Source organism: Lynx rufus, unplaced genomic scaffold (assembly GCF_022079265.1).
Source record: "Lynx rufus isolate CCGP_SWC_20201006 ecotype Redwood Valley unplaced genomic scaffold, mLynRuf1.p SCAF_1, whole genome shotgun sequence".
NCBI lineage: Eukaryota > Metazoa > Chordata > Mammalia > Carnivora > Felidae > Lynx > Lynx rufus.
In genome coordinates, this window is record NW_025814823.1 from 223,695,109 (window position 1) to 223,716,950 (window position 21,842).

A 21,842-nucleotide genomic window follows, 5' to 3' on the forward strand; every position below is an offset into this window, starting at 1 on the left:
ATTGCATATACCCTTTTTTTCCCATTCCATTTATTTTCTTTCCTTCAGTTAATATTTTATTTTTGTTTAGAGAGATTTCCTTTAGCCGTGATTAAAGGAGAGGTTCACTGATGACCAAAAAAATCACATTTACTTCTCAGAAAATGTGTTTCTTCCCCCTCCATTCTGAAAGGAGAATCACCGAATATTGAATTCATCGTTGACATTACTTTTAGTACTTGAAAAATGCTGTGCTACTTTCTTCAGACCTCTGTTTTCAGATAAGACATTTGCTGTCATTCAAATTGCTCTTCTCTATATATAATGAGTCCTTTTTCTTTGGTTGCTCTTAAGACTCTTTTCTCTGATACTATTTTTTAGTTGTTTAATTCTGATATCTTGGTATGTATCTCTTTGGGTTTATCCTCTGTGGGATTCACTCAGTTTCTTGAATCTGTAGGTTTATGCATTACATATTTGGAGAGTTTTCAGTGTATTTATATGAGTAATTTTTCAGTTCCACACTCTTTCTCTTTTTGCAGCTGCAATAACATCAATACTATATCTTTATGTAAGATCCCTGAGGCTCTGCTTAGGCTCTGCTGATTTTTCATCTGTTTTCTTTGTGTTGACAGGATGCAGTAAATTATTTTGATCTGTACTAAAGTTCACTGATCCTGTCTTCTGTCATTTACCTCTGTGGTTGCTCCCATCCAGTTTGTAGTACTGTTTTTCTTCTTGTGCTTTTCAATTCTATATTTCTATATATGTTTTTTATGTTTTAATTTTTTTTGAATATTTATTTTTGAAGCTGAGAGAGACAGAGTATGAGAAGGGGAAGAGCAGACAGAAAGAGAGACACAGAATCCAAAGTGGGCTCCAGGCTTTGATCTGTCAGCGCAGAGCCTGATGCAGGGCTCAAACTCACAAACCATGAGATCATGACCTCAGCCTAAGTTGGATACTTACCCAGGTGACCTGCCAACCCCCCCCCCACACACTTGGCACTTTGTTATAAAGATTATTTACCTGCTGAGATTTTCTACCATTTCCTTTGTTTCAAGATAATTCATAACTGATTGTTGAAACATTTTTTAATGACTGTTTTAAAATTCTCCAAAAGAATTCCAGGATCAGATAATTCCAAGATCAGATTCATTTTGGTATTCGTGTTAGCAGATTGTCTTTTCTCACCAAATCATGAATGTCTTCATTCTTGGTATGATGAGATAATTGGGATTTTGTCCTGGACCTTTTGGTTGTACTTAGGAGACTCAATCCTATTTAAATAGACTATGTCAGCTGTTGCGTTTTTAATGTTTTGTACATGTTCTGGCCTTCCTTTGTGGACTATGGGTTCAATTTAATTTTCAAGTCCCTTGTAATATATTCTTATCTGTTTTCTTTCTTCCTTTCTTTCTTGCTTTCTTGCTTTCTTGCTTTCCCTGGGGATTCTGGGTTTCTGGCTCAGTCCCTGATGGTTCTGCCTGTAGGATCACATAGTGTTTTCTTGTCCCACCTTCTGCAAGTGGGGAAAAGCATGTGGGGAAATGTCACCAAGCTTGACTCACTCTCTGTCACTGTTGAAGAGCTGGCAGTTGCTGGGTCTCAGTCCTCTCATGCCTCTAGGTACAGGTCCAGAGACACCAGGGTTTCCTGCCACAGTGAAAGATTCTGCCCCACTACAACCCTGGGTGTGGAATAGGGGTGGGTCCTGCCCACTTGGTGTTTGCTTGGCTTCTCCTTTCTGGGTGATTCGGCAGGAGAGACAGGTTCCTCTTGTTTCTTATTGATGGCTCCAGGTTATATGCTTCTCTGGAAGCCAAGCTAAGATGAATGGTAAATTAAAAAAACCCAGGCAATCTATTGTCATGTCATTTCTTTAGTCCTAGAGTCCGTATTCAGGCACACTTTGACCTTCTTACTTTCAGAGCCTTTTATAGTTGTATTTGATTATTTCTAGAGTATTTAGTTGTATTTAGAAGGGGGGGTGTAGGGAAAAGTAAATCTATATCATCTATGATATAGTGAAATGATATATCATTGATATATCTATGATATATCATTGAGTGAAATGGACACATGATAAAAATGAACTCTAGAAACAGAAGGTACCACCTTGAAAGGGGACGGGGATTCATACATTTCTATCGTCTAAACCAGTCTCAGCGGTTGCCACTAAAAATAAAATCTTAGTATTAGGAGTGGTGACTCTAGTACCTTTATTGTATACAGAGTGTAGAGATTAGGATTTTCTGATTTTTATACTTTATTTATTAAGTACAGAGTCGTTATTGTTTCCCCAATGCTAAATCAAGTTTGAATAGGTGGACTTTTTTTTTTCTCTTTGCAGTCAAATATAATTATATTAATAGACAAGGGCATTTAGATTATTAGATGAAAACAAAACAAAAGCTTGGCAGCATGTGTAATTGGGAATTCTAGTACTTATTAGGAGACTGAATGTTAGACTAGAACAATCATCTGGGGGTTATAAGAAACACATGAAAATAAAAAAGGAAAAGGTAAAAGATGTCAAGGTGCTTCCATCCCCACTTCTTCAACTCAAATAGATCTTTATAAATGGATATCAATTTATCTTATTGGCTGAATTAGTTAACCTGTTTTTTATGATAGTGGTATCTAGAATGGTTGAAGTCAGAATGGGTATGTGTAACTACTGCCTTTTAGTCGTACAGAGTAACTATTGGAAAAACAAATAAACAACAACAACAAAAAGCCTTCCTGAATCTAATTTCTTATAGAATTTCTTCTCTATAAATTAATGACTAATAAGATTTCCCCAATTAGAATATCAATGGATTTTTTTTCTTTATAGGAAAGTTTAAAATATTTGTTTTGCTAGGGGCGCTGGGTGGCTCGGTTGGTTAAGCGTCTGACTCTTGATTTTGGCTCAGGTCACGATCTCACGGTTCATGAGTTCTGTGCTGTCAGTGTGGAGCCTGCTTGAGATTTTCTCTCCCCCTTTCTGTCTGCCTTTCCCTTTCTCTCTTTCTAAATAAATAAATAAATAAATAGTTTTGCTAGTTTTTCATGTTAATATTTAATTACACACAGAAGATTATAATGTTCTAAAGGATCAGGGATCAGGAACTAAAAATGGTTTTAAAAGTATTCGCTGCAAACTTTAGGTCCTGATACTCAAAGATTCATAGGATATTATGCAACTTTTATATGTTGGCATGAACAAAAAAGGGTTAACTTGTTTGTTTTTATTTTCTCTAAAATTAGATCATAAAATGTATGGCAGATGATGGATCAGAGGACTGTTATTCAAATATGGTATTTAAATCACATCTCAGTTTATAGCTTGCAATGGTTTTTATATCTTGACAAGATTGGTTATTTACAATCCGAGTTCAATCTCAGGATTCATATGTTTGGATTCATTCTATATCTCCCTGAAATATTACATTTAGCTTCATGTTTCCTTCCAATTCACTTTGAGAACTGAATTACTTAGATTGATATGGTATAGTGGAATGAAAATGGCATTTGGATTCAAGACACAGTGTATGAATTTGAACTTCACCATAAAGCAACTGTGTATGCTTGTGAAGTTTTTAACTTTTCTGATTCTTGCATTCCTTACTGGAACACAGGATTGCAAGCATTTATGTCCTGTGTAGCTCATGGTCTTATGAAATCGTGATTCAAGGTAAGATGAGAGGACGTAAAAGCACTTTATAATTATTGTGTCATTATCAGGGTTTCTATAATTATCTCCGTACAACAAACTCCGTTAGCTGAGACTAATCTTAAAGAGGCATCATGCTACCACCTAGCAGAGAGTTTGTCATAGGGCAGACTTCCCATTTGTGACATGGTTCCCTTGGTCCCGTCTCCAGATCCTGAATTTGATGTGTGCTAGGCATCAGTCCCTATAGGGGGCTGGAGTCCCATCCAACCGCGGCTTTGACTGCCTTTCCCTGAGGTTCAGGGCATTTCTTGACATTGGCTGTCCACTTGAGGTTCACCTCATGTCTCTGCTTTGACCTATTTGACATGTTTCTGTTTTCTGCTCAAGGTTTGCCCTGGCTTTTGATCTGATGTCAAGCTAAAGTCACATTCCTCACCTTATCTCCAGCAGGTCTCAAAGCGGGGAAGGCTAAGAAAGGTGATGTCTGTCAGCCTTGTGGAATCCTTTTGGAAGGATTCAGCCTGTGGGTTGACTTGTTTCAGGAGAATATCAGTAGAATGGCATATTGAAAGCCAGTAGTCAAGGATCAAAATTATCTTCTAGAGAATTTTAGAATGGACATATTTTCTGTGACAAATTTGAATATTTGTATAAATATAGCACCCTTGATAAATAAATATATTTTATTTGTACATACATCTGGATCCGGGGAGTCACTTCTCAATGGCAGAGTTCTTTTTTCATCTGTTAGTGATTGGGTGACAAAAAGTGTATTGCATTTAATTTCAAGGGCCAAGGGCTTTAAGTATGAGGATGATTTAGGTTGTACCAGGTAAAGATGAGAATCTGTTGAAGGGAAATCATATCTGACTCAATTTAGAAGAAATAGCCTCACTGAATTTTTTATATTCTTCGTTAAAAGAGGAGTCTGTATCTTCCTGAAATTTCAGTGATGTTTTGGCATAGGACCTTTGCCCATGGCACGGATCTCAGTGATTTTGATCCCTGGCTTAATACATTCTTTGATACTGAGCCATTATTTAACTGTCTAGTTTGTCCAGTTTCCCTTTGTAATCCATTTTCCTGATCATGTCTTCATGTCCTTGACCTAAACACACTGCCATTTCTAGGCTTACATGAAGCTCCAGGAGTTTGGGTTGAAGGGAAAACAGTGTAGTATGATGAAATATTGTGATTTGGAAGGTAAGACATTTGTATCAGTCATAGTTTCTCATGTAGCTTCATATATATTCTTAAGTACAAATGTGAATGATGCATCCTCTTTCTTTTCCAATAAAAAAAAAAGGAGAAAGACAAGATAATTGAGATAGTTCTTAAAAATAATGGGACATGGGGAGCCTGGGTGGCTCGTCAGTTAAGCATTCGACTTCAGCTCAGGTCATGATCATGCAGTTCGTAGGTTCAAGCCCTCGACTGGGCTCTGTGCTGACAGCTTAGAACCTGGAGCCTGCTTCAGATTCTGTGTCTCCCTCTCTCTCTGCCCATCCCCGCCCACTCATGCTTTCTCTCTCTCTCTCTCTCTCTCTCTCTCTCTCTCTCTCAATCAATCAAAAATAAATAAAAATAGTGTTTTAAATAAATAATTAAGGGACAAGAGTGCCTGGATGGCTCAGTCAGTTAAGTGACTGACTCTCGATCTCTGTTCAGGTCATGATCTCATGGTTTGTGAGTTCAAGCCCCACATCAGACTCTGATAGTACAGACCTTGCTTGAGATTCTGTCTCTCCCTCTCTCTGCCCCTTCTCTTCTCATCCTCTCTTTCCATCTCTCTCATTCAACAAAATAAATGAACTTAAAACAATGATAACAATTAGGAGCAGTCTGGAGCAGATGTCTGGATCTTGGGCGGTGAAGTCACACAACCTATGTTCAATCCTGTCTCAACCACATGTTTATTCTGTGTCTTTTGCCAAATTGTTTATTCTCTCTAAAAATCGTTTTATATACACTTTTTATTAAGGGGATAAGAAATGGAAAATATATTGAATCCTATAATAGGCCTTGGAATACAGAAGTAAATAAGAAATATGTAGCTCTTGTGTTCTACTTGAGGAAAAATAAGTGAACAAACAATACAAGCTCATGGGACGGCTTTATTGTTGTTGTTGGCAAATGTGATGAAGGAAATGAACAGATTTTTGGAGAACAAGTACGAGGAGAAGGGTCTCGTTTTAAGTAGCATAGTTGGAGAACCCCTCTCTGAGGCAATGCTGTTGAAGCATACTATGAAAACTGAAAAAGAACTAGGGAAAGCATTCTCTGGACCCACAGAACCAGTGAGTGCAAATTTCAGCATGACATCTTGATCAGTTGGAGCAAACGGGGGACCAAAAAGCCTTCAGGAGTGAGGCATAACTAACAAGAGATTTGGGGATATATTTAGAGATTTATATAGCAATCAGTTTATGCAAAGCTATGAAAGCCAAATAATGAATTAGGAGGTTTTCTAAGTGCAGATCCAAAAGGGTTTTGACACCATCTGATACACATTTTAAAAATAGTGGTCTGGTTGGTGTGCCAGAAAATGAGTAGAAGGGAGCAAACATCTGAAGATTAAAGATCTGTAGCGAGGAGAATAGTGCAGTGACTTAACACAGGGGTGAATCTGGTGTAGGCTAGGAAGATGGCAGAGGACAGGGGACATACCTAGGCTATATTTTCACAATATTTACAATATATATGACTTGTTGAAATATACTTAATTATTATTATTCCTACAAATTCTCCATGTTTAATGTTGATTGGATATCAAATAGATTTTATCTTTACAAAGTTAATAAAATAACTAATAATAAAATCCATCTGTTAGAGGGCTTTCTTTTTCTTTTTTCTTCTTTTCTTTTTTTTTTTTTTTTCAATATTAGGTTGTTAAAAGTACTAGTCTCTCTATAAATAAGAAAAGACTGTCAGGTTACTTGAAAACATTGGTAACTTTCAGCATTTCTTGTACAATCACCCAACACTTGTCAAAGATTTAGGAGCCATATTCTTTTGCCTGTACCACTGGAGTAAATAATGTGAATAGAAGAAAGAGTAACTAAAGCTAATAAGTCTATTGATTTTTATTTACAGTCTCACAAAACCACAATTTAAGAAGTTGAAGTTAAGTAAACACGCCCTTTAACTAGATAGGATTTTTTTCAGGCCACATAGTAATGGAAACTCAGTGCAATCGCATGTTTTTTTTTTCCACATCTTAAAATTAATAATTCAAAATGATCACTAACAATATACCATCCCATAAATTGAGGTGAAAGCTTTGCTCCTCAGTATAAATTGCATTCCATCCCAAGGATGGAAAGAAAGTGTCTTAGGCATAATTACTCTTTAAGAGACAAAGTACTTTTCTAGCATTATGTTTTAACTCATAATTAGTGCACACAGAGTTAGAAATATAATTAGGACAGAAAATTATATCAAAAAAGTCTCTAATTTCAGTATCCTTAGTGATAATTAAAAAAAGAATTGTGCACTTTTTCATCGGCGATGCAGTGGTAAAATCAGCTATGAAGCAAAATCAATCTGGGTTCTAATGTGAGAAAATGGACATATTTATACAAATTAGATTACCAAGAATGTAATAAAATGTTATACAGGCGTTATTGGCTGCTTGTAATTTTAAGAAAGGTAGCTTTTTTTTTTACTGAATTTCATAAATAGTAGAGATGTTTATTACTTCATAAATTACATTTAACATGCCACTGGATTAAAAATAATAATAATAAACTTTGATATATACTACTGGTATATCTGAAGTAGGGAAGAGAAAAAATTAAGTTTGGATTTTTGTTGCAGAATTTGTTTTAAATGAATTTTGCTGGCAAGTATTTTGATCTTTTTTGGAAAAAAATGTTGAATTATGAAAGATCAGTTATCCGATGAATTTACTTTTTCCGAAATTATTAGTAAAAACTATTGGTTTTCTTGGTGTGTAAGAAATAGCCATCCCACTAATCCTAACTCCAACTCAAAAAATTATAAAGACATACTCAAAACTTGTTTAAGTACATTAAAAATTGCATTAAATTAGTTTTTTTAAACTGAAAACATGTCCTTGAATAGAATACCTTCATAACTTTTGGAGACATATTTTAGGCAAGGACATTTAGTTTTTCTAAAATGTTTGGTCAATACTACTTAAAAGTACCTAGATATATATGTCCTGAGAATTATTATTTCAGAAGCAAACTATTACAGGCAAAATCAGGTAGCTTAAGACATTGATCACAGTAACTGGAAAGTATGTACTACAAGAATAATAGATGGGCATGTTCTTGAAATTTTCAATGATTTTTACAATTTATTTTGATTACATTTTTTTCTGGTTATAAGATGGAATTATAAAATAATGTCTCTTATTGAGATATGAAGTACATTATATGATAATGCATCTGATTGCTGAAAGTTGGCATCTCTATTAAATCTTTGATCAAAGATATCTGATGCAATCATGATCACCACCATCATCATTATCATTAAAAATATAATAACTTTGATTTTCAGTCAGGAAGGCTATAAACCCAGGGATATGAAAAAAGGAAACCATGACAACAAAGTTAAGTTTGAATTCAAAGTTACCTTTGAATCACTGAGTCCTCAGTCCGTCAAACTTCTCCTTTCCTTTTGTCATGGTTTTGGGATGTCCCGTGTTTCCTGAATGTTTCATGGCTTCATGGTATATACTGTTAAACTGAGTTGTTTTTAAACAATGAATAACAAAAGATGGGTCCAAGTATCCATTGTTCAAATAAGAAAAACCACTGGAACCTTTTTTGTTCTTCAAGACCATGGTATTTCAAACAGAAAGTCTCATTCTTCTCAACCCACATGCTTATTGATCTATGAATATAGATTGTCTTTTCTGAACTGTCCAAATGTTTGCCTACTATGTTTTAATTGGATTGTTTGTCTCATTATTATTAAATTGAAAGAGTACTTTTAAAAAATGTGTAGTGTCATAGTGAGGATACTATTTGATTATACTTTTCTTGAAGTTGTGTGTGTGTGTGTGTGTGTGTGTGTTGTGTGTGAATCTGTACACATGTGTATTTTGTTGTATGTTTATGGTACTGACTTGCTATATAAGACATTTGCAACCCCAAATAATTGAAAAGCATTATTCTAGTCTGTATTTATATTCTACCTATATTTTTCAGGTTCTCCCTTTCCAATATTGGCACTCAGCTTAACCATATTTGGCCATTGTGCCTCACCACATTAGGCCCGTAGTTAAATCACAGTTTCACTACCCCACTTAATGCCTCCATGCTGATTTCCTGTTAAGAATGTCAGTTTCTATTACATAGCAAGTGCTCAAGAGAGATTATTATACAGAATGAAAAATTACCTAACCGAAAACATGAATGATAAGTATCCAGAACTGGCCCTTTTCTGTAACCACAAATAAACTACTATAATAGACCCTTCCTACTTTAGTTCTTAAATTTCTGCCCCTCAAAAGTCTAACCATGGAAACTTAGAATCTTGATATTGGTAGTTTTTAAACATCGATGATGTTTAAACTAAGTAGATAATCAAAAGTGATTAAAAATCTTATTTTTTAAAAAGTTGTTTTAATTATTCATTTATAACAATATCAGTATGTTTAATTACTTGAAAATAGCATACGTACTCATACCAATCATTGCAATGATATTATTACCCTATGAAAAGTATATTTGAAGTTGAGACCACATTAATCACAAGCAATATACAATTATCATTACTTCTGTATTCATTAGGGACCTATTTTAACTGACATATTTGACAGCTTCTACATTTTATTTTTAAATCTTTTCCCAAAAAAAGGAATTTTGTATTCATATGCTAAGTAAATAAAATTAGCTCTAGTGCTATTTTTCTTCAATTTTTAAAATCTTTTTTTTTTTTTTTTTTGAGAGAGAGAGAGAGAGAGAATGAGCAGGGGAGGAGCAGAGAGGGAGACATAGAATCCGAAGCAGGCTCCAGGCTTTGAGCTGTCAGCACAGAGCCTGATGTGGGGGCTCGAACTCACAAATTGTGAGATCATGACCTGAGCTGGTCCCAAGCTTAACTGACTGAGCCACTGAGGCTCCCCTAGTGGTATTTTATTTCAAGGGATACCTTATGAATCCCACAGTGTTTTCCAAAATGCAAACATTTATATTATTCCAGACCATCAAGTTTTTGTTTTGTTTTCCTTTGTTTTAAGATACCCAAGAAACAAAATTGGGGCATAGTTGCAGTGTCTATCAATTTCATTATATTGTAAGTATGATAGTAGCTATTTGACCCCTCTTTTTACTGAAGTATATAGCACATTGTTCATAATCCTTTTTGTATTGCTTTCAATTTTTTAAATAAAGGTATACAATATTTGAAAACAAGATTCAGAACAGTTTAGGTTAAAGGACTCTCTGTGCCAACATTCCCATTGTTCTCTTAAACATTTTGTACACATTTTTAGCCAGAGAAACAAATATTGTTTATAATTAATTCTTTTAAATATAAAAGAAATGTTCTTTAACTCACTTGTATGTATTTCTTGTTGAAAAACAAAGCTAAGACAAAAAGGATCTGTTGCTCTTTTCATGCCTAAGGGGAAATGATTAAACCTAGCAAGGCAACAAATGACTCAACAAAACAAAACAACAAAAACCTGTAAATCTACATTTGAATCAACTGCCTTGATGCTGAGAATTAAAGCAACATTTTAGGTTTCTTACAATAACAGAATTAGAACGGAAAATGTCACAATGTTAGCATGCTCTGTGTTATCACACTGTATGCATATGGATCGTCTAAACACTAGTTGGTGTCACCATTATTATGTAGTATATCTTATATATGATCTACAGAAACTGGAAAATAACAGCCATTTCAGTTACACCATTTAGAGCAACAATGCTAACAGATTAAAGGAGACTAATGAGGAGAAAAAATAATTAGTAGAAACAAACATGGAGAAGACATTCAGAAGAGAGAGACAGAGAGGGAGAGAAAGATCCCTACTGCTCCTAAAATCTAGCTCAGCTTTTATGAATGACAGATACATTAAGATTCTTCCTTTTCTTTAGCAAAAAATGGTTTAAGTAGTTCAAATTGCTTAACCTCGTTAAGGATGCTCATAGAAAATACAGTGAAGTGGGGCGCCTGGGTGGCGCAGTTGGTTGAGCGTCCGACTTCAGCCAGGTCACGATCTCGCGGTCCGTGAGTTCGAGCCCCGCGTCGGGCTCTGGGCTGATGGCTCAGAGCCTGGAGCCTGTTTCCGATTCTGTGTCTCCCTCTCTCTCTGCCCCTCCCCAATTCATGCTCTGTCTCTCTCTGTCCCAAAAATAAATAAACGTTGAAAAAAAAAAATACAGTGAAGCATTTAAAAACAGTGCATCCAAAGTCTGTTAATACTCTTCTTTCCAGGTTGGGACAAGTAGATGAAACGTTGCTCTCAAGATTCAATAAGCTGGTAATTAACCAGTGTATTGCTAATGAGAGCCCTTAAGAAATTTTGGAAGGGCCTTCCCTTTAGAAGTGCAAGAAAAATACAAACAGCAAAAGACCACTCCTTGGAAAAAACAACTTAATTTGTTTCCCCACTCCCAAACTGTGTTTTGGAAATCTTCTTATGCGTAGGAAATACGAAATAAATTCATGATATTATGGAGCCTATTATTTTCTTCCCACGTTTTTTCTTGGATTATATTAACTGAGTAACCCAGGTTTTAAGATAAAATGACAGGAAAGGCCCAAACTTACCCAGTTTGATGGATCTAGAGCTTTGGAGCCTATCGATTTCCTATGCAAGTTTAAAAATATATTAATCACATAAAAGCCATAGTTTAAGCACTTGCAAAAAATAGAAAAAGCGATGCCTATGTAGATGAAAGCAATCCTTTGTGTGCCGCATATCATTGTTGAAGGTGCCACCTTAGACTCCCCTGTATCCACACCTCTAAGCTACATTTTTTTTCTGATAAAGTCCCTCCAGTACATACTTTCTGTGCATGTGAAAGTTCTTTTTTATTATCAAGTGAAAGCAAAATGGGCATTTAAAAAAAAATTCTTCTGGCATGCTTCAGGCTTCACTGTGTAGTAAGAATTCTTTAGGGAACTGTTCGTTTGCAAATGGCCTTCGCATACCTGTTAGAAAGTGAAGACTGGTGTGTAAGATATCAAAACATTTAGGAAAGATGGAAGAGGAATCTACTGGATTCTCTTCATCCCTAAAAGAGAAATGTTTAGTTCTCAGAACCTGACTTGCAGCAGAGTGTTTTATATATATATATAAATATAGTCTATATATATATATATAGACTCAGTTTTACTTCATTCTACTGCCCTGAAGGATGCAAAAATAGTCCAGTTCATTAAAATCCTTCAAATCTAATGTCCCTGAAATTGTCCATTTATTAACTTATTTATTCCTTTACTGAACAGCAAGGGAAATATCTTCTCCTCTCATGAAATATATATATACATTAAATTAAATGCTTGAAACATATTACTTAGATGGGGAAGAATTCAGGAGAAATTGGGTTGGGAAATGCAGTGAGGAATATCAACATTTAAGAAGCTATTAGAGATGGAAGTAGATACAACATGTTGGAAATTGAACATTTTAGTCTATTTCAGCAGATAAACCACACTAGAGGTAAAAATTGGCAAGGCAATAATATATGTTTATTATCTAAAACCATGAGAATACATACGATCTCTTCCCTAGATGATGCACAAGTAAAGACATCCAAAACTGGTCTTCTTCAAAACCTTAAAGGTCAGGAGAAGCCTCAGAAAATGAGGATAAGAAGAGGTACCAGTAGGTAGGAAAAAATCCAGGAGACTCTAATATATTGGAAACAAAAGAGGGAGGAATTTGAAGTGAGAAAGAGTAATCAACTGTTTAAATACCCCTGTTTGGTCAAGAAGAATGACATCCAGAAACAACTGCTGAATTGAACACTATGGAGGTCACTGGATGTCTTAAGAGCAGTTTGAATGGAGTGATGATAGCCAAATGCTGACTATAATTGGTGCAAAGATGAAAAAAGAAGAAACATGTAGATAGTGGGTATAGGCAGCTTTTCCCCAAAATGTTGCTTTCAAGAAAGTGGAGAAATGGTGGAATAGATAGGGGATTGGAGCCAATATTGTGTGTATATTCATTTACTGGTGGAAATATCTAAAGGAAGTAAGAAAAATAATGGATGGAAGATCAAGAGGGAATGATTGATGGAATGCTTATCTTAAAAATGTAAGAAGTCTAATGCTCATGTAGATTATTTGGGATTTCATGGTATCACAAATATAGTTATTGATATTAAAAATAGAGAGAAAGCAGATAGTATGGGAAAGGATGTACGTAGGCAGTTAAATGTTACATTTCTTCTGGTGGTTCCTGGTGGAAAAAGAAGTACAATCATCACTTGAGAGTTAAAGATGGGGGATAAAATAGTAGAGGTTTAAGAAAGTATGAATGGATCATCTGGTAGTGAAGGGTATTGAATGGAGCAAGGTTGTATAGTTTCCACAGTATTGGGAGTAATAATCATAGATTTCATGAGAAACCAGTGAGCGTGGACACAGGTATAGAGGAGACAAAGAGTTCAACTTTACTGGTGTTACAATTTAGTCAAATGATGCGTTTAAGTATTTGAAGAAGAGGGATGTAAATGAATTGAGTATGTATGCAAGGGGTAAACAGGAAAGTGAGGGCATGGTGGATGTAAGTGCTATTAAAAATGGTAGAATCACTGGACCGTATATTCAGGGATGGATAAAAAATTGCTAAAGTTGGGATGATAAAGTGAACCAACTGAAAATATTGGAGACGGTGGGGAAGCAGTGATGCCTACAAATTGAAAGAGTGGAATTTATTATTAAGAGAAAGTCTAGTGAATGGCCATTGTAGAGAGGAGTGATGGGCAGATCAGTATCATTAGAGTAAAGGAAATCAAGAAATGGAGAAGCTGAGAGCATCAGGAGGTCCAGCTATGTGGATTTAATGGAATTTTTGCTGAGAATGAGTGATTCACGATTTGAAAAAGTGGGGATGGGGGAGGCTAAATAATACACATTCTTTCATAAATATAAATTGTATGCTAAATATGTCTTCATGTGGCTATGAAACAGAGCCTTTCCCGTGTCAGTGTTTTTGACTGTGAAATTCTCAATGTATTCCTAGCAGTGTGGAACTTATGTGTTTACTGCTTTCTCATCCTCCAAATGCCTGTTAGGTTATTAGAGAACCATGAATCCCAAATACAGGATGTGCAGTGCATCCTTATTGGCTTGCAAAGTGATATGCTTTAGCCATAAATTTTAATCCATAGCCTCAAATCCCAACAAAAAATTATACACTTTAATTGAATGAAAGGCAGACTGGGTAAAGAGGTCAGAATGAGGAAGTTGGCATTATCTTTATTTAAAGGGGAAGAGGGATGGCATAAGAAAGAGGTAGACTGAGAGAAAAAGGAGAAAATGAAAATTAAAAGAGAAGAAAGGATAGATATATAAATAGAGTGCTAAACACTCAAGAAGCCAATTAGGGAGGTACACAGTCCAAGAAAGGGATGTTGGATACAAGAGTTAATATGAAAGCAGAGAGGTATATGAAAGACTTGAAAGAGATATTTTGAACAAAATTCTCGCATTAACACTCAGCATGAAACAAAAAGTATTAGTCATGTGACATTTTTCCATCTCTAGACCTGAAAAGCTTACTGATTCTCAGGCACCTGCCCCATATACAAATATTAATGAGACAACTTTTGTATCTGATTTGCAGTCAGACACCAGCAACAGATTTTAGACTTTCTACCTTAAAATACCCTGTGTCTGAGAGCTTGAAGGAGCCAGTGCTGTATTTAAAGCAGAAAAGATTTTCATTAGGGAGTCATATCAATAGCCCTAATATCCAGGTCTCAATTTAAATCACGTTTGTGGGGAAAAATATCAATTACAATTTTAAAAGGGCATGTTCATTTCAAAAGAAAATAAAATTTCATCTTGAAGTCAGTTTTATATATATATGTATATATATATGTATGTGTATATGTATGTATATATGTATGTGTGTATGTATATGTGTATATGTGTATATATGTATGTATTAATGTATATATGTATATGCATGTATATATGTATGTATATATGTATGTATTTTTTTTCCTTTGTAATCTATAAAACTGAGAAACAATTTGTAGATCTGTGTTAGCATTTGAACTAAGTTGAAGTTATCTTGGCAGATGAAATCACAACTGAGATTAGAACTGAGAAGCCATAAAAATTTCGTTGACAAATCCTGTGTTTGAACTAACAGGAATCATTTTATTAATCAAATATGTGAAGGATTATGATACTCTTAAATAATTCTTAAATGTGACAAAATTTGTAATGTAATTTATCTAAATGGTGTACCTCCTGTGAGTTCACTGGCATGGTACATCTAATACTATTTGCTTACATGAATATTTCAGTATTTGAGTACATAGCGAACCACCCCATGACTGCAGCATATGTTTCAATGATATCCATCAAGATGCAGCACATGGCAAGGCCTGATCACCTTTCCTTCTCAGATTTTCCAGGTTTTGATTTATTTTCCAACCTCAGATTATTTTCTGACACTTTTTTTCTTATGTGTTTTGACCTGGGTTAGTAAACTACAGAAACGTCTTCGATATGGATTTGAGTATTTGTTTTTGAATTGTTTTACTTTGTAAACAATGCTGGCCATGATCTTCTTTAGCTATATTGTGGCTCTTATATAATATAACTAAGGCCTGTTTTACCAGCTTAACAGTAGAGTTTTGGTTGGCGCTCAGGCAACTTGTTCTCTTAGCAGCATGCTTTGTCTCTTGTAATCAAGACCCTCTGAACTCCTTGCACTTGCTACCTTACAGTTTTATTTCTCTTCTCACACACAAGTGTCCCTTGGAGCTTTATGGAGCCTCTCAAGCGGTAACCACCTAATCAATATTTCATCCTTGATTGATAAGATTCTAGAACATGAAATGCCACTGTGGAAAATGTAGGAAGCCCTTCTCTATCATCTTCATGGGATGATGGGATTTTTTTTATTTTTAGTATTTGGATTTTTTTCTTTTTTCTTTTTCTCCTTTCCTCCTGTGCTATAACTGTGTCTTCAGCGTGTGTATATTGTGTGTGTCTCCTTTCTTACTCTACATTTAGCTTTTTAACATATTCCATGGACAATATTTGATAGTAATTACAATGCACACTCTGACACCACGTTCCATGAGTTGGAATCCCAGCATTATTAATTATCAGGGATGTGTGTATAAGATCATTAGTAAGTCACTTAGCCTAGCTGTGTTCCATTTCGGCATCTGTATACTGGGGATGCTACGGTGACCCCTCACGACCTTTTGCGACTAAATGAGCTAATATAATATTGCAAAGGGCGAGCTAATATAATATTGCAAAGTGCTTTGAATATTGCCTGCCATATACTAAAACTCTTCTTGGTGGACGTCAGTTACCATTCTTGCCTCTAACTCTGTCACTCTCATTATGCATTTTAAACTATTTCTGTCATCTAAGTTTCTACTTGGATTATTACTTCTCATTGTGATTGAGTCTAACCAGCATTGTCCCTGCCGTAGTAAGCCGTTGTGCTTTATATTTTAGTAAATCGTTGGAAATATGGGAATCCTGAAATAGTTACGGGTATAATATGAAGATTCAACATAGATAAATATAAATAAACATAAATAAACTTATCTGAGTCCAGTTACTATTAAAAGTGAAAATAAAAGGGAGTGCCTAGACTACAAAACTCAGCTTAAGGTAGTCACATTAGCAGCCTGCAGTGTAAGGCCTTGATTAATCGGGGCCTTTGTTTTAAAGTCCTTGTAAATAACGCATTAAATACCATGCAGATGATTCCTGATTTCTGGGTTTCAGAATCCGAGGAGAATAATGATGAGAACAAGTTAAGGAATTCATTGATTGATTGGTTGATTTGTTCATTCATTCCATCAGTCATCCATTTATTCAGTAAGTAGTGCAGGTGTACTCTTGAGTTAGGAGTTCATATTTGTACAACCAAGGTGTTTTTGCATACTTATGGAGACTTAACACATCTGCACCGAAGTTAAAAAGTTGTTTGACAAGGCAAATTATAAACAAATGAAAATGCCATGTTCATAATGATTTCTGGATGCACTAGTTTTCTGCACCTAAATATCCATCTTTATTCCCAAGATGTCATTTACTGGTCACCCTAGGGCCCTTTATGCTACTGTTCCTTCCTTTTATGGCTTGCTTCCATTTCCCACAGAAAATGTTTGAGCCTATCTAGTGAGTCAGCCTTTCCCCTGATGCCTGTTGTGTCTGTGTGTATAGTTAGTATTGTTTTGTTCCTATGGAGCCTTTAGTTGTCATCAGTAGCTATGCCTGATGCCAAATTAAACCTACACGATTAAATAATTTGACTCAAAGACCCCTATTTTGAGTCATCTAGTACTGATGATGGGAAGAATTGGTGACACATGCCTGTCAGAAGATTTGTCACAAAGATCGGTCGGGGCCTTTGTCTTTTCCATTGATTTTAGAAAATATGAACGTCTGTGTACTTGGCAGGTGTAGAGATTCCCATTGATTATAAAAGGTAGAAAACATGTCTTATAGTCTTAAAGTAACTCCCAAAGTATTTTAAGGAAGTTTACTGCCATTATATAATCAAGAATAGAAACCACTCTATGAGGCTGAAATCTCAAAAAACAATGGAATATGCTATAGTCCTCTTTCAACCCAGTTTCTGGAATTGCCTCTAAGTTTCATCAGCCATAAAATGGCATGATAATATTAGTCCCTGTGTCCAAGTGTGTGGTGAGGATTAAACAAGGTCATGTGTTAAAGAGATTAGTAGAGCTTGACTCTCTGAGCAGTCAGTAAGTTTATTAACAGATCCTGAGGTTCAAGGTTACATTCAGCTGACCAAATGATTCATGGCAATACCAGCTTTAGGCTCTTATCTTCCCAGGCTCAGCCCTGTGCTTCTTCCAGTGTTTACTTTTTTCCTTTCTTTCTTTTTTTTTTTTCCTTAGTATTCTTGGCCTTTCCTTCCTTCCTTCCTTCTTTCTTTCTTTCTTTCTTTCTCTCTCTCTCTCTCTCTCTCTCTTTATTTCAATTTTGTATGTAAATTCTATACAAACATATCTTTATCTACCTATATAAACTAATATATATATATATGTGTGTATATATACATATGCATATATGTATTTCTTTAAAAATACTTTGTTTCTTGCATGCAAATATTGTGTATCTGGTCATACTTTTCCATGTGAAATTTATATAATACTTGGCCATTTATAAATCAAATGCAAAAGGAAATAGACTTGACCATATTGAGTGTACTTATTTTTTATACTTTTAAGAAACTTTTGTGTAGTTTTTACATAAAGCTTTCCATGCCAGACCTTTTTAAAGTATTTGCAAGCATTCATACATTTATATTAGTGGTTTCTAGTACTGGAAAAACATAATTCATTGGTGAACAGCATATGTGGTCGAATCTCTTTTTAATATTTCAGTATTTGGGTACAATTTAATTCAATTTGAGTGTATTTGGACTGCAGCCATTGAAAGCCATGGGGTTTCTTTGCAGGTAATCTAGAGAAGCTTTTGTCCCTTTTCACAGGGTTTGGGTATTGCTTGAGCTTCTCCATGGCAATAAATCATGCAGCATAGGGCCTGGCATGCTGTGTTGTTAGGAGCTCTGCATGATCAAAGAGCGAGTTGTGTAAATAAATAGATTTATCTCAAATAAACACAATAAAATAGAATGGATTTAATAGACATGAAATCTCTCGTAGGCTCAGTGTCCAAATTCTGTGTAAAGGCTCAGAATCACAATAGAGAGCAGAAGAGAAGGCATGCCATCTACTGGGTCAGAGAACCAACACTTGCAATTTATTTACAAATAAATGTGTACATCATAAATTGTTCAGTTTTCTAAAGGTAAATTGAGACTCAATTTGACAAGCATTTCTTAATTTACATCAGAGGCATATTTTTGTTTCTCTGAAGTTTGTTTGGGTTTTTTTTTTTTTTTTTTTTTGTATGTAGTCGTGGCAAAATTGCTTTCCTGCATTAGAAAGCAGTTAACCTGCGGTGGCTCTCATCAAAATATGATTTTATTAAAGTAACATATCACAAAAATTTCTTACATCTGTCTTTTCATACTGAGTTTCAGATCTTGTATCTTTAATATTAAAAGAAATATTTTATTACTACTGCTATGATGTTAGCTGCACTTATGCGTTTTAGGAGTTAATATGTTATAGTGATTAAGAGTTTAGTTTCTAGAGTTGGGGACTTTTCAAGTTCACTTCAAGTCTCCACCACTGTATAGTCTTTTGACATTGACACATTATATAACATCCTCTATAAAGGGAAATCAAGAATCAAAAGTGGGGGCACCTGGGTGGCTCAGTCAGTTTAGTGTCTGACTTTAGCCCAGGTTATGAAGTTCCCGTGCTTCCTGGGTTCGAGCCCCACGTCAGGCTCTGTGCTGACGGCTCAGAACCTGGAGCCTGCTTTGGATTCTGTGTCTCCTTCTCCCTCTGCCCTTCCCCTGTTTGCACTCTGTCTCTCTGTCTCCCAAAAATAAATATTAAAAAAAAAAGACTCAAAACTACCTCATAGAATTTTGTGAGGATGAACTGGGTTATTACATGTAAACAATTTTGCATGCCACCTAGAACATATTTGGGGAGGCTGTTGTGTATGACTGTCTCATGTGTCTACACGTCTTCTGAGCAAGAGGCATTGACATGCCTGTGTAAACCATAGGTCAGAGGTAGGATAGATAGAGATACATTGAACCATGGATCATAGAGATCGAAATTCCCCTTCCTGAAACAGGGAACATTTATTTATTTTTGTTTAGCACTTAATAAAGATAATGTCTCCACCCTGGGGAGACAGATCCAGCATGTCTGCTAGGAGCTAGCTTTAAAACAAAGGGTTTTCTAAGTTTGGGATTACTCAGTATATGTATGGCTGTCCAGCGTACCCACAAGCTATTTCACATGGTCCCCATCACACTTGTGGGGCAAGGGTTACTAATGGGAACATGACACTCATGCTGCCTGATGTATCCTGAGTAGTGATGTCTTTTGTCTCTGAATTAGGAACCCTATGTTTTTTTTTAATTTTTTTTTTCAACGTTTTTATTTATTTTTGGGACAGAGAGAGACAGAGCATGAACGGGGGAGGGGCAGAGAGAGAGGGAGACACAGAATCGGAAACAGGCTCCAGGCTCCGAGCCATCAGCCCAGAGCCTGACGCGGGGCTCGAACTCACGGACCGCGAGATCGTGACCTGGCTGAAGTCGGACGCTTAACCAACTGCGCCACCCAGGCGCCCCAGGAACCCTATGTTTTATGCTACCATTTATAAAAACCTCATGAGCAGGCGAACTTGGCTTACAAGAAGGGTAAGATCTTAAATCCTTCATAGTTACTTGATTGCATAATTCACAATCAATAAATATTTGCTGCTGTTAGTATTATTTACTTAAAGAAGTCATTGTAGGGACTCCTGGGTGGCTCAGTTGGTTGAGCGTCTGACTTCAGCTCTGGTCATGATCTCATGGTTTGTGGGTTTGAGTCCCGAGTCAGGCTCTGTGCTGACAGCTCAGAGCCTGGAGCCTGCTTCCGATTCTGTTTCCTTCTCTCTCTGCCCCTCCCCTGCCCACGGTCTGTCTCTCTCAAAAATAAATAAACATTAAAACGTTAAAAAAAAAAAAAAAAGAAAAAGTCATTGTAAAAATCCCAACACTGTCACAACCAATAGAAAGCCAATTGGCAAAAATAACTCTATAGCAATCCATTTAATATTTGTTTTCTTTATTTTTTTTTTTATGAATGAGACAGGGCTTAGGTTAAAATACTTTTTAATGTTTATTTTTTGAGAGACATAGAGCGCAAGTTGGGGAGGGGCAGAGAGAGAAGGAGGCACAGAATCCGAAGCAGGTTCCAGGCCCCGAGCTGTCAGCACAGAGCCTGATGCGGGGCTCAAACCCACAAACCGTGAGATCATGACCTGAGCCAAAGTCGGACACTTAACCAACTGAGCCACCCAGGCTCCCCTACACAGGGCTCAGGTTAATCAGACTATGGTCTTGCTATTTGGATCCTTCATCTAAATATGGATTTATTTACATAGATGATTTCTATGTTGAAAATGAAGTTATGTGTGTTTAAAAGAATTAATGAATATGGTGGCTAGCCACTACCTTCTAAACTCCCTAGGCGTAATTTATTCAAAAGAAAATGGAAAAAAATGGTTTATAAACTTTTGGAAATTGGATCACTGATTTTCATGTTAGTAGCAAAATGAAACTTCTTGCCATATCAAATCTTTTTTAGACTCTACATAGAAAATATGCCAAAGCGATATAATTATATGTGAGAGTCCATTTTATTACTAGAATTTGCTTAGAGCCATTCAAGCCATTGAATTAGAAAAGCAAGGTTGTTTTGATAGAAAAGTTGAAAACTAGGGCTTATAAGTAAGAAATGTTAATCTTTTAAAATTTTGTTTTAATCTTTATTTTTGAGAGAGAGACAGAGTGTGAGCAGGGGAGAAGCAGAGAGAGAGGGAGACACAGAATCCGAAGCAGGCTCCAGGCCCTGAGCTGTCAGCACAGAGCCTGACGCGGGGCTCAAACTCACGAACTGTGAGATCATGACCTGAGCCGAAGTCGGACCCTCAACCAACTGAACCACCCAGACACCCCAGAAATGTTAATCTTATATTAACTTCAGTCTCCAAAGTATCATTTTGCCTTGTTTTATTTTTAGGAAATTGAAAAGAAAAATACTTTGCGTACCAAAATGTAAATAATAACCTGTAATAAGTGTTTAAAGACCACACTTAGCAACCTCGGGACATTCTTCAATTAAATAGGAATAGTTTAAGCAGCTTTATCCTGAGGTCTCTACAGTACTTAACTGGAAAATAGAGTGAATTAATGATTGCCCTTGCATTACTTGGTATAAAACATGGTTGGTATTTTATTTTTCCTATGGTTTTAAAAGTCTTTAAGATATCTTCTAAATGAAATGAAGGGCAAAACTTACTGATTCTCCAAAGCCCCAAGTGTCAGCAGAATATATTTGAAAATCTACTGTGCCACTTCAAGTGTGCGGGAAGTATTCGAGTTGTGTTCCCT